Source organism: Chiloscyllium punctatum, chromosome 17 (genome assembly GCF_047496795.1).
Source record: "Chiloscyllium punctatum isolate Juve2018m chromosome 17, sChiPun1.3, whole genome shotgun sequence".
Lineage (NCBI taxonomy): Eukaryota > Metazoa > Chordata > Chondrichthyes > Orectolobiformes > Hemiscylliidae > Chiloscyllium > Chiloscyllium punctatum.
The window spans coordinates 87,198,335-87,212,858 of NC_092755.1; the positions used below are offsets into that span (position 1 = coordinate 87,198,335).

Consider the following 14,524-nt stretch of genomic DNA (forward strand, 5'->3'; position numbering starts at 1 on the left):
ACGATTGATGAAAGCAAAGTGGTGGACGTGATGTATATGGACTTAAGTAAGGCGTTCATGGTAGACTAGTTAGCAAGGTTAGATCACATTGAATACAGGGAGAACTAGCCATTTGGATACAGAACTGGCTCAAAGATAGAAGACAGAGGATGGTGGTAGAGGGTTGCTTTTCAGCCTGGAGGCCTGTGACCAGCAGTGTGCCACAAGGATCAGTGCTGGGTCCACTACTTTTCACCATTGATATAAATGATTTGGATGTGAACATAGGAGGCATAGTAAGTTTACAGATGACACCAAAATTGGAAGTATAGTTGACAGCGAAGATTACCTCAGAGTACAACAGGATCTTGATCAGGTGGGTCAATGGGTCGAGGAATGGCAGATGGAATTTAAATTTAGATAAATGTGAGGTGCTGCATTTTGGAAAGGCAGATTGGGGCAGGACTTACACACTTAATGGTAAGATCCTGAGGGGTGTTGCTGAATAAAGAGATGTTAGAGTGCAGGTTCATAGTTATTTGAAAAAGTGGAGTCTCAGGTAGGTAGAAAAGTGGAAAAGGCATTTAGTATGTTTTCCTTTATTGGTCAAAGCATTGAATATAGGGATTGGGAGGTCATGTTGAGGCTGTACAGGACATTGTTTAGGCCAGTTTTGGAATATTTTGTGCAATTCTGCTCTCCCTCCTATAGGAAGGAAGTTGAAAGGGTTCAGAAAAGATTTACAAGGATGTTGCCTGGGTTGGAGAATTTGAGCTGTGGGGAAGAGGCTGAATAGGCTGGGGATGTTTTCCCTACAGCATTGGAGGCTGAGGGTTGACTTTATAGAGGTTGATAAAATCATGAAGAGCATGGATAGGGTATGTAGATATGGTATTTTCTCTAGTTTGTGGTGAGTCCAGAACTAGAGAGCATAGGTTTAGGGTGAGGGGGAAAGATTTAAAAGGGTCCAAAGGGGCAACTTTTTCATGCAAAGGGTGGTCCGTGTATGGAATGAGTTGCCAGAGGAAGTGGTGGAGGCTAGTACAATTACAACATTTAAAAGGCATCTGGATGGGTACATGATTAGGGGATATAGGGCAAGTGCTAGCAAATGGGACTAGATTAATTTAGGATATCTGGTCAGCATGGATAAGTTGGACCAAAGGATCTGTTTCCACGCTATACATGTTTATGACTCTATGACTCTCAACTGAACTTTCCTTCAATCTGAATATAAAAGACTGGGGATTTCTGTGCACTTTGATGAAATCTTTATCTTTCGTGATGACTCTAGAAATAGCAGGGCTTGATTTCCAATGTGCTATCCATGTGAAACGCAACAAATAGCAATGTAGTTCCAAGTCATGATGACGCCAGTTTGATTGCTACCTGCAACTAATTTGAGTGCGCAATGTTGACAAAAGATGGAAAGAACTGGAAAAATGTTTCATTACAAAAGTTTGCCAATATCTTAACTATCCCAGGTTTACACAATCTTGAACTTTAATCTCCACATTTATTTGTGTTCGAATGTACATGCGCTGCAATGGGGCAGATACAGCGGAGACATTAGAATTTTCCGTGTGAATGCTACAGATGCACAACAGCAAATGAACAAATTAGTGATTAGCAGTACATACCATAAAATAAGTCAATATTGGAAAAAAGTTCCAGAGAATACCTATTCAAATACAGTTTCACCACTGGGAGTGCATTCCTCCAATAATTACTTCCCCTTGTCCTGGAATGATGATGCTACAACCCCGCAATAAATGAAAACCACAAATGAGTTACTTTCATTGGATAAAACTAATTAATCCAATCACTTCCGCTTCTCAAAGTCCAAGCAAATCCAAACACTTAAGCAGTCTATTTATACACAAAGAAAACATATCACATTGCTTTGGCACGAATAGCAGCAGCAGCAGCTTTCACCAAGTAGAATTCTACAGCCAAAATCTTTCCACCTTCTACAATTTTAGGGAATCGCTATCAAAGGCCTCAGTATAAACTTGACGATGAATGTCAGATAATTCTCATGACTGCATTTTATTTCTGACATTTATAACTGTGACTACATGTCACTAGTATTTAATTAGCTGCAAGGCACTTTGGGACATGCTATAGCCTTGAAACATTCCGTATAAATGCAAGTTGTTTTAAGAAAAAAGGGTAACATTTTTAAACTGACAGATACATTTATTAATTACAGGTAAATGAGTGGGCTGTGCAGCGATAAAATCACTGGTCTAGTAATCTAGAGGTCCTAGCATTTGGTGCAATTTAATTCTTTAATAAAATCTGGAGTTGGAAGCGAATAATGGATAGTCACAACTGTCTTAAAACCCATCTGGTTCACTAATGTTCTTTAGGGATTGCAATCTGCCATCCTTATATGGCCTACACTTGACTTCACAGCTCGAGTTTTAACTGTAACTGACTGGCCTGCTCAGCCATTTCGGAAGAACTGGAGTGGCTCATCACCACCTTCAAGGACGATTAGGAATGGACAACAAATACTCTCAGCCAGTGAAACTCACATCTCATTCAGAAGGTTCAGAAGTCAACGTTTCAGGTGTAACCCTTCTTCAGGAAGAAGAATTATAACCGAAACGCTGACTTCTCCACCTCCTGATGCTGCCTAGTTGCATTGTTTTTGCAGTTTTGTTTTTGTCCTCTACATCTCATTCAAGCACTTTTTTAAAGAGAGGAGGGGGCATGGAGAGGTGGATTATAAGATCTTGAGAGATGGAGTCCACAAATTTTCTTGTGTGGTGCTAGGATTGCCACTTTTTGGTTTTAAGGGATTCATCTGGACTCCCAGGAATTGATGATTGAGGACAAACTTAGGAGCGAACCCAGGAAAGAGAAAAAGATAGTGCATGCACTTTTCATTCTCTTTGATAACTTCTGTTTATTAGTTCTAAAATACAGAATACCCAGGCTGTTCAACTGGGCTCAGGTTGGGGATAGGTAAGAAGGACATCAAGGACAGAAATTCAAATGGTGACATCAAGGTATATGTCCAGAGAGCTGGGTACTCAAATGGGACTCAAACGCTGCTATCCCTGCTGGTCCCACAGAAAGAAAGTGTTAGACTTATTAAAAGGGCCACTTCTGTTTCTCGGCTAGCTACCAACCTGCTTCTGCCTGGTATACTCCCATCTTCTCACAGAAAATGTTTAAAATTGCATCTGGTTTCTACAAATCTGGGTCTGCTGTTTAATGGGTAGTACTCCTGCTTCACAATGAGAAGCATAAGGGTCAAGTTCCACTTAAGAACATTAAATGCAGGCTGATCCTCCAGTGCAGTACTGAGAGAGACTGTCCGTGATACAGACTTTCACAAGAGATGCCAAATTGAAGCTCTATTGTCTATCCTTTCAGTAGATGGAAAATAATCCTTGGCATTATTTCAAGAGGAACAGGAGATTCTTTCTTGGTTTTCTGCTAATAATACTTAACCTCACAGCCAACACCATAAACTGTTCTTGTCATTTACCTGATTGCTGTTTGTGGGAGTTTGTTGTGCACAAATTAGCTAGGGCATTTCCTGAATTAGTATCATAGACTCCCTACAGTGTAGAAACAGGCCCTTCGGCCTAACAAGTCCACACCAACCCTCTGAAGACCCAGACCCTCTCCCTTACCCCATGTTTACACCTGACTAATGCATCTCACCTACACATCCCTGAACACTACGAGCAATTTAGCATGGCCAATTCACCTAACATATACATTGTGGGAAGAAACCAGAGCACCCGGAGAAAGTCCATGCAGACACGGGGAGAATGTGCAAACTCCATCCAAGGCTGGAATCATACTCGCCAAAGGCTGGAATCAAACCTGGTGCTGTGAGACAGCAATGCTAACCACTGAGCCACCGTGCTACCCTCAAAAACTAATTGAACGTAAACAGCTAGGGACTGTCCTGAACTCTTGAAAGAAGCTATAGAAATTCAATGTCTTTGTTTTTTAATGGACTCAGATTGCATGAATGGAGGTTATAGCCTGCTTTAGGCTGATGACCCATTCCACCTATAAAATCCTGTAAGTCAACAGGAGAAACAGTTGACACCTAAGCGCAAAAGCAACATATTCTCTTCTAATTGTAAGCTCACCCTGTGAGATGGGTTAACACACATTTGAAATGATCACATGCTTAGTCTCAAATGCATTTCCCACACCTCTCCATGTGGCTGCTGGATTCATTGGTCAGCACTTGACTGGAGTGCAGTAGCAAAACGTGGTAACCTGGATACACATTCAAATGACAAATTAGTTCCTAACTCGTTATAAACATAGCAATGTAACACTTGCCTTTCTTAAAAAAAACTTGTCAGTATAACTGTTCCCTTCACTAAACTTCTAACTGAAGATGACTAACAAAAACTGACATTTATAATTAAGCTGAACACCTTTAGATTCTAGTTGTTGTCTTTCCTCAGAGAAAAGGTGTCTTTCACATAGTATCACTTAGGTGGCCCCTTGGGCAAAAGCAGCACGCTAAGTCAGCACTTCTCCTCAATCTCTGAATTACAGTTCTATAGTATATGTTTCTTTTTCAAATCATTCTATGTACTAGTTTCTGTTAGATTTTCAGCTTCCTTTTGTAGCCACTCTTGCTGGTCCTCTTGCATTTACTATTTCCTCTTTTAAATTCACCAACATTTCTCACAGTTTGTTATTAGTTTTCAATAAATCAATCATTCTTTGATTGTGATAGCATTAAAGTGCATTTCAGTTCATTAATTTTTTGTCTGAACTCAGTACCATCGCATTTTTACTTTTCAAATTCTTCTATTTGAAGCACATATTGTTCAAGTTTTGACTTGAGATTCTATTCTCATCTTGGACACCTCTTCTACTTCCTGTACAGCTGGCATATTATCTTCTGCAATCTCCTTTTTCGTATGATGTCCCTGCTCTTTCCAGTTCTTGTTTTACTTCATGGAGTGCAGCAGTAGTGAGAAATCTTCTTTAGCTGCCTGAACTTTCCAAATTTTCTTTCTTTCCTATCAAGGAAGTGTCTTTCAATATTTGCCTTGATCACTTGAAGATATGACTACAAATCATTATCATCATGAAATCTCTACAGTGTGGGAGCAGGTCATTTGGCCCAATGAGCCTACACTGACCCAGACCCACCCTTGTACCCTCTCCCTGTTACCCTGCTACTCCACCTCGCCTGCACATCTCTGCACATTATAGGCAATTTAGCATGGCCAATCTACTCAACCTGCACAGTTTTGGACTGTGGGAGGAAACTGGAGCACCCGGAGGGAACCCACACAGACGGGGGAATGTGCAAACTCCACACAGACAGTCACCCGAGGGTAGATTCAAACCTGGATCCCTGGCACTTGTTAGGTAGCAGTGCTAACCACTAAGCCATTGGGCTGCCCCCTAAGCCCACTGCACCTGGTAATCCCAGGCAGTTTCCCATTCAAGTACTAAGCGGGCCCAAGTCTGCTCAGCTCCCAAGATCAGACAAGATCGTAATTTTCAGACGAGTATGGTCATTAATTTGGCTTTTTATGTTGTCACTTCCGCACAATGATGGAATTTGCCAAAGCTCCAGATTATGGTAATTGTGGCAGTTACCTTCTTTATTTCAAACTCTTGGAGCCCACTTGCAGGCTTTCTTCTTAGTTCTATTGGTACTTTACATGGGGAATAAATCATATTGCTCCATAACAGCAATACTGATGTGATGTTCAAAATCTTCAAAGCATCAAAAGTGTCAACACACTTTGGATATACTCATGCCAGATCTTCCTTATTTCTGGTTGGAGACTACTTTTCAATGTGTGTACTACATTCAACCATCATAACCTCAGGAAAAGACTGTAAGACCATAAGCCAAAGGAGCAGAAATTAGATCATTCAGCCTATCGAGTCTGCTCCACCATTCATTTGTGGCTAATAGGTTTCTCAACCCCATTATCCCACATTTTCTCCGTAATCTTTGATCTCCTTGGAAATCAAGAAACTATCTCTGTTTTAAATATACTCAATGACCTGACCTCCACAGCCTTCTGTGGCAATGAATTCCACAGATTCACCACTCTCTGGCTAAAGACATTTCTCCTTATCTCAAATCTAAAAGGTCTTCCCTTTACTCTAAGACAGTGCCCTCTTCTCTCCTGCCAATTGGAAACATCTTCCCAACATCCACTCTGTCCAAGCCATTCAGTATTCTGCAAATTTCAAACAGATCCTCCTCATCCTTCTAAATTCCAAATAGTAGTTCCAGAGTCCTCAAATGTTCCACATATGTTAGGTCTTTCATTCCTGGGATCTTTCTCATGAACCTCCTCTGGACCCACTCCAGGGCTAATAACATCTTTTCAGAGGTATGAGGCCAAAACTTGCTCACAATACTCTAAATGTGGTCTGACCAGAGCTTTATAAAACCTCAAAGGTACATCCCTGCTTTTATATTCTCGTCCTCTTGAGATGAGTGACAACATTGTATTTGTCTTTCTAACTACCGACTCAACCTGCAAGTTACCTTAAGAGAAATCTGGACTAGGACTCCACAGAGTCTTTGCAGTTAAGATTTCTGAATTTTCTCCCATCTAGAAAATAGTCCATGCCTCTATTCTTCCTATCAAAGCGAGCTGTAGCTGTAGCTGTTTGCAGCCACTCAATCCCAGGGATAGTAAGACAATCTGTTTTAAAGACATGTAACAGAGTTAATATAGAAGTTAGAGTTTTTACAGTGTGGAAAGAGACCCTTTCAGTCCCACTGTGTTTGCAACAGTCAAATATCTACTTATTCTAATCCCATTTTCCAGCACTAGGCCTATTACTTTGTATGATATGGCATTTCAACCGCTGATCTAAATCGAGTCACGGAATCATACAACACGGAAACAGACCCTTTTGTCCAACTAGTCCATGCTGAACATAGTTCCAAATTAAACTTGTCACATTTGCCTGTTCCTGGCCCATATCCCTCCAAACCTTTCCTATTCATGTACTTATCCAAATGTCTTTTAAATATTGTAATTGTACCTGCATCCACCACTTCCTCAGGAAGTTAATTCTACAGGCGAACCGCCCGGGATAAAAAAAATTTCCTCTTATGTCTTTTTAATATCTCCCTCCTCTCAACTTAAAAATGTGTCTGGATTAGTGGTGCTGGAAAAGCACAGCAGTTCAGGCAGCATCCAAGGAGCTTCGAAATCAGGCAAAAGCCCTTCATCAGGAATAAAGGCAGTGAGCCTGAAGCGTGGAGAGATAAGCTAGAGGAGGGTGGGGGTGTGGAGAAAGTAGCATAGAGTACAATGGGTGAGTGGGGGAGGGGATGAAGGTGATAGGTCAGGAAGGAGAGGGTGGAGTGGATAGGTGGAAAAGGAGATAGGCAGGTAGGACAAGTCCGGACAAGTCAAGGAGACAGTGTCCCTAGTCTTGAAATCCCCCATTTTCGGGAAAAGGCAGCTACCATTAACATATCTTTATCTTTGTCGAAAATGAGAACTGCAAATGCTGGAGATTAGAGTCAAGAATGTGGTGCTGGAAAAACACAGCAAATCAAGCAGCATCCAAGAAGCAAGAAAATCGACATTTTGGGCAAAAGCCCTTCATCAGGAATATTCCTGATGAAGGGCTTTTGCCCAAAACATCGATTTTCCTGCTGCGTGGATGCATATCTTTATCTTTGTCTCTCCCTCTGATTTGGGTTGTTTCTAAGCATTGAATTTTAGCTCTCCTTTATGGCTTTATCGAGATAAAAGTATTTTACCTCAGGTAATTACTTTCTTCCAAATTTCCAAGCAAGATCTTCAGCTTTAGTATGACATAATGCTGTGGTCTGGTATTGAGTTTCAGCTTCAGATGTATATGGTTTATCAGCTTTCTTCTCACTCTCATCCTGATCTGAATGATAGGAAAGACTTATTTTCCGTCGGCACTTTTGGCCCACTATTTCATGCAGCTTGGAGACTCCTATGCCTGCTGTGTTGTTGCCATCTACTAGATTATGGCGTTTCCGGATTCTTAGTTCTGATTCTTCTGGATTCACCCCATTGCTCTGTCACATGATCCTTTCATTACCACTTTTGTTGTTTGTTTCAAACATCTTTTTCCATGGATTGAGTTTTCCACAAGGTCTGCAGCTTGATGCAAATGCAAGACATTTCTTTCTCACTGTTAACTTGTGGTCATCCAAGCTGCTGCACATTTTCTTCTTCTGTCTGGTGTGCATTCTTCTGTTCCTGTTTCACCATCTACTTCTAACTGGAAGCCAATTGTTGGAGTAGTCAACTTTATGTCGCTTGATGTACTTTGGCAGTGTCTATAACTTTTGATATTGCGAATTGTTTTGTCAAATCAAATATTTTTGTACTTCAGGGTTAACCATATTCAGAAATTATCAACAACCTCACCTGCTTCCTGCCTTAGGCTTTGAAAGTTATAACTGCTGGATTTGACGATTTGAGTTTGGTTGGAGATGGGTCCTAACCAGACCAAATATTTGTGTCTGGGTTTTTAAACAGTCATACACTCTTACGTCCTTGCTATTAAATGAATTTAACCCTTTCTCTCCACCCCATTAAAATTATGTAGCTGATCCTTTGTTTCTTTACTACTACCTTTTAGAAAGCTATTTGAGTGCCAGCCTGCACTTACATGAACATTTCTCAACTGGCACCATGACACCAACAATTTCCCAATTCATGCTGGGATGCAGTGGCCACTGTATTCTCCCATCAGTTCTGTGCCAATGTTTTGTTTGTATCAAGTATGGTGTTTGCACATTCAATAAGCCTTTTGCTTTCCTTGGCACTAATTCAGGTTGATTTTTTTTCTCTTCAATGTAATTCAGTTTCAGCATTAAATCTAATTTATTTGAAATGTTTTTAGAATTGCAATTAGAATTAGATTTGTCACAGGTACTTAAACAAGAGTAGTGAGAACTCGCCACTTATGGCGCCATCTCAGGTAAAGTTTTAGTACAGATTTCTTAGGGAAAAAATAAAATAAGAAATGTAAAGTTCAGATCGTGGGGATAAATGATAAAAATAAAGAAGTAGAAAGTTCAGAATAACAGCCCTTCCAAACCACTCCATGCCAGCACCTAGTCTCTAGCCCACACCAAGACTTGACTCCACATCGTACCAGGCTTCATTTCCAGGCTCCGATCACTCTGGACTCATCTTGAGGCCAGAAATCCACACCGAGGCCATGCCAGGTCGAAAGACCACCACGCCCAGTCACAGGGAGACTACCATACTGCGTCGAGAGATTGCTCATTTTTGGTGTTGCTCACAGGCTGCCTACTGTCACTCTGTTATGTCCTCTAGTTCTCAAAAGTTTGAAATAATCACATTTTTCAGACTCAAGTGCTGAAGCTTCATTGAGTATATTTCTTACACATCTTCATGTGATCAGTGAACTGATATTATTGCTGGGCACCTGACTGCAGAGTAGAAGTAAATATGGCACTCTGTGAACTTGACATTTACAAAACAATTAGTTCCTGATTCTTTACAAAGAATATAACACTACATTGATTAAACAATACATCAAATGAAACAGGAACAGCACAATGAAAGTAACACAGAGAACAAGGTACACATCCTATTGCAGAACCTTCTCCTTACTTTGCATGTATTTTACTTCTTGCCAACATTGGCAAACAATAGCTTCCTAAGAACTGGGAATAAGGGCAGTGACCCATGTCATACTTGTATGCCTCCACCCCATCAGTCCTGTGCCAAATGTTTTATTTGTATCAAGGATGCACAGAATCTACCTCTGCCTTAAAAAATATTTAGGGACTCTGCTTCCATCACCATTTGATGGAGCTCCAAAGACTCATGGCCCTCTGAGAGAAAGGAAACTTCCTTTGTCTCTCTGTTTGAAATGAGCAACCCCTTACTTTAAACAGTGACCTGCTAGTTCTAGACTCTGCCACAGGAAGAACCATCCTTTCCACATCTATTCTGTCAAGATCCCTTCGGATCTTAACATTTAATCAAGTTGCCTCCTGGACTCAACTCCAGCAGGTACAAGTGTAGCCTGTGAAACTGACCTACCTGTTCAAACACAAGAAAGGAATTGTAAGGAAGCGAAATAAGGTGAAGAAAGATAAATGGAAATCATGTCTGAGAGAGGAGCAGAATTCCTTCAAGGTTGGCATTTCTGGAAAGCACAGCAGGTCAGACAGCATCGGAGGAGCAGGAGAGTCGACGTTTCGGGCAAAAGCCCTTCATCGGGAATCTTTAAACTTTAAATTAGCAAATGACATGTGGGAAACCATACCCATTGAATGAGGATGTGATCCCTTTGGCAGTGTGCTGTTTACTGTGCTTAGAGTACTTTGCAGTCATTATGATCCTTCATGTATGAAAAGGATGTGAACCCTCCAGTTCTTTGCGGGTGTAAGGGCCCTTGCTTTGATTCTGCCCCTCGGATGCTGCCTGACCTGCTGTCTTTTCCAGCACCACACTCTCTCATCTCCAGCATCTCCAATACTCACTCTCTCCGAGTTTATTTCTAGAAGAGAAGTGACTTCCTCGCCGCTCCAAAACATTACAATTAACTCAGTCCTTAATACGCCACTTCGTAATAAAAATTCTATACAACTCAAGTCCTCTTGGTTTTTGCTGGTTGGCAACTAGAAATACAATGGTGACGGGTCACAGTGTTTTTTAAAAGTTTCTTGAACCTTTATAATTACACCTGCAAAGAACTGGAGGGTTCACATTCTTTCTTTTCAATCATAAAGGATCCTAATGACTGCGAAATACTCCAGACACAGTAAATAGCACACAAAGGGATCACATCCTCATTCAATGGTATGGTAGTCCCACAAGTCGTTTGCTAATTTAAAGTTTAAAAAAGGACAATCTTCAATTTGTCCTTTAAAAAAAAGGAGAGGGGGGCGTGGAGTTTTGATACTGTGGAATAAAGCGTTCAGAAATCCATTCTTAAAACATCCACGGATGCTGCCTGACCCGCTGTGATCTCTAACTTTTGTTTTTGTTTTCAGATCTGATTCCAGCATCCGCAGTAATTCGCTCCTTAAAATAGCCACGTTGCTTTTTTCAGGAAATCGTCTCCAATTGCAGACCCTGAAACGTTATAAGATCAAAAAGAGCGCGGGCATGTCCCCCAGGAGAAGCTGCTTTAGTTCGGAGAAAGTTGAAACACAACTTTCCATTGTCACTTCAACGTTGAAGAGACTGCCGTCATTTCTCATTACTCACTTTACCCTTGAGAAGGAGGAAATCGTGGGTAACATTGTCATTTCTAATCCCGGTGTTACCTGTTCGCTCCAAAATGCCAGCCCTGATGCTCGGTGGCCGTGGGATCGGATGGGAACAGGAACCTTATCGTTATTTACATCGGCTGAAAAAGTCTCCACAGTGGGAAACCTCTCGCTGGGCTCCTTTAAATACGTCTTGCCAATTCAGTGCCGCCAGGAGGATGTTACGTCCTTTCTAGAGATATCGCACCAAGAGGCCAAGGCAACACGTATCGCAATTGGGGAAAAAAAAGGACATATCCAGATTGGGGGCAAATCCAGCTCAAATTCCTGCCTCCGAGTGTCATCAACCACAACCTGCCCCCCCGCCCCCAACCCTTGTGTGTCCAAGTTTATTCAGAGGGATGTACAGTACTGTAATTTACCAGCAGAATTCACTTCCGCATATCTAGACACTGGGAACATTTTTTTTTACTTTAGTACAGGAATCGTACCTTTGACCGCAGTCCGCTCCCATTGTAAAGCACAATTACCTTCAGCGATTTATCAAAGTATCTTACCCATGACGAAGAATCAATGACTGGCCATTTCTACAAAGGGATTTCCGAAAGGCAACAATCTGGCTGGAAGGATAGTGCGCCCTTCGAGAGGAATAAAGGGCGCTGTCGCTCGGTGGTTATTAAGAGTTTATTATCGTTTGGTTTGCGCTGGTTTCAGTCAGCGTGGAATCGGCTAAATTTTTACAAAATAGGCGCAAAATAGGATGTGTGGGAATTGCAGACGCAAGCGACGTCAAGCCGTAACCCTGCGTTTCCGCTATCTTTTCTGGTATTAAAATAAGCATCTCACGCCAAAATAAAACCAAGTTCTGGCCACCCCCCCCCCCCCCCAATTTAAATCGACAAGAACCAGCTTCGATCAATTACTCTCGCAAAAAAAACTGAGCTTTGCTTTTGGACGCTCGGAATCACAGTCGAATTTAAAGAAAGGTTTTTGCACTGACTCCTCCCAAACCAAACGGAAGCAATTCTGCCCAGGAGGTATGCTGGCGGCTGGCTTACACACTTAGTTAAAAAATCACACAACACCAGGTTATGGTCCAACAGGTTTAATTGGAAGCGCTAGCTAGCCTTTAGAGCGCTGCTCCTTCATCAGGAGGGTGTGGAGTGTAAGATTGTAAGATCGCTTACACACAGTCATGGCCAAGTCATCAAGATCTGCATCCACTCAGCAGCTGGCAGATTCCTCACAGTTCCAATTCTGGTGAAAAGATCAGAAACAGAAACAGATTATTGTTGAAAAAGCACAGCAGGTCTGGCAGCATCTGTGGAAAGAAATCAGAGTTAGCATTTCGGCTGGTTCCTTAGAAAGACCATCCCCTTGCAAGGTTTCTCTCTGAGTGTTGCTTGACCGGCTGAGTATTTCCTGCTTGACCCCTTGAAATTTTAGATTGGCGGCACCTGATTGCCCCAGTGTTGAATTCACTGTGGCTTCTCTTCCAGAAAAGCTAACCTTGAAGAAAGTCTGCTCTTCTCTCAGGCAGGATTTCCATTTGTCTTACTTTGTTTCCCTTCTTTACATTGCCTTTCTTGTGTTTGATCAGGTAGCTACCAAAATTCAGTTTCACAGGGTAGGCTTGTACCTGCTGGAGTTTCGGGAGTAAAGGGGCAACTTGATTGAAACAGCTAAGATCCCAAGGCTTCTTGACAGAGTAGATGTAGGAGAGTCTAGAACAAGGGGGCCACTGTTTAAAATAATGGGTTGCATAATTAAGGCAGAGATAAGGGGAAGTTCTTTTCAGTCAAAGGGCCGTGAATCATAGATATGTACGGCATGGAAACAGACCCTTCGGTCCAACCAGTCCATGCCGACCAGATATCCCAAACCAATCTAGTCCCACATGCCAGCACCCGGCCCATATCCCTCCAAACCCTTCCTATTCATATACCCATCCAAATGCCTTATGTACCAGCCTCCACCACATACTCTGGCAGCTCAGTCCATATGCATAACACCCTCTGCATGAAAAAGTTGCCCCTTAAGTTTCTTTTATATCTTCCCCCTCTCACCCTAAACCTATGCCCTCTAGTTCTGGACTCCCCGACCCCAGGGAAAAGACTTTGTCTATTTATTCTATCCATGCCCCTCATAATTTTGTAAACCTCTATAAGCCCCCTCAGCCTCCGACGCTCCAGGAAAAACAGTCCCAGCCTGTTCAGCCTCTCCCTATAGCTCAAATCCTCCAACCCTGGCAACATCCTTGTAAATCTTTTCTGAACCCTTTCAAGTTTCACAACATCTTTCCGATAGGAAGGAAACCAGAATTGCACGCAATATTCCAACAGTGGCCTAACCAATGTCCTGTACAGCCACAACATGACCTCCCAACTCCTGTACTCAATACTCTGACCAATAAAGGAAAGCATACCAAACACCTTCTTCACTAACCTATCTACCTGCGACTCCACTTTCAAGGAGCTATGAACCTGCACTCCAAGGTCTCTTTGTTCAGCAACACTCCCTAGGACCTTACCATTAAGTGTATAAGTCCTGCTAAGATTTGCTTTCCCAAGATGCAGCACCTCGCATTTATCTGAATTAAACTCCATCTGCCACTTCTCAGCCCATTGGCCCATCTGGTCCAGATCCTGTTGTAATCTGAGCTAACCCTCTTCGCTGTCCACTATACCTCCAATTTTGGTGTCATCTGCAAACTTACTAACTGTACGTCTTATGCTCGCATTTATGTAAATGACAAAAAGTAGAGGACCCAGCACCGATCCTTGTGGCACTCCACGGGTCACAGGCCTCCAGTCTGAAAAACAAGCCTCCACCACCACCCTCTGTCTTCTACCTTTGAGCCAGTTCTGCATCCAAATGGTTAGTTCTCCCTGTAATCCATGAGATTTAAGCCTGATAATCAGTCTCCCATGGGGAACCTTGTCGAACACCTTACTGAAGTCCATAAAGATCACATCTACTGCTCTGCCCTCATCAATCTTCTTTGTTACTTCTTCAGAAAACTCCATCAAGTTTGTGAGACATGATTTCCCATGCATAAAGCCATGTTGACTATCCCTAATCAGTCCTTGCCTTTCCAAATACATGTACATGCTGTTCCTCAGGATTCCCTCCAACAACTTGCCCACCACTGAGGTCAGGCTCACCGGTCTATAATTCCCTCGTTTGGTTTTACTGCCCTTCTTAAACAGTGGCACCACGTTTGCCAACCTCCAGTCTTCCGGCACTTCACCTGTGACTATCAATGGTACAAATATCTCAGCAAGAGGCCCAGCAATCACTTCTCTAGCTTCCCACAGAGTTCTC

At 42.2% G+C, this 14,524-nt stretch overlaps 1 protein-coding gene across 2 annotated transcripts in view; it reads right to left on the bottom strand.

Annotated features, from left to right (window-relative positions):
* ydjc (YdjC chitooligosaccharide deacetylase homolog) overlaps positions 1-11,999 on the bottom strand; it is a 73,156-nt gene extending 61,157 nt beyond the window's left edge. Inside the window, exon 1 of one of the 2 annotated variants that reach the window (XM_072587818.1) lies at positions 11,258-11,474. The gene's annotated coding sequence lies outside the window, so the exon portion shown is untranslated. Of the gene's footprint in view, positions 1-11,257; positions 11,475-11,757 lie in introns of those variants that run through there. The other variant, XM_072587817.1, reaches the window with a different exon arrangement.
* Between the last annotated feature and the right edge of the window lie 2,525 nt (positions 12,000-14,524).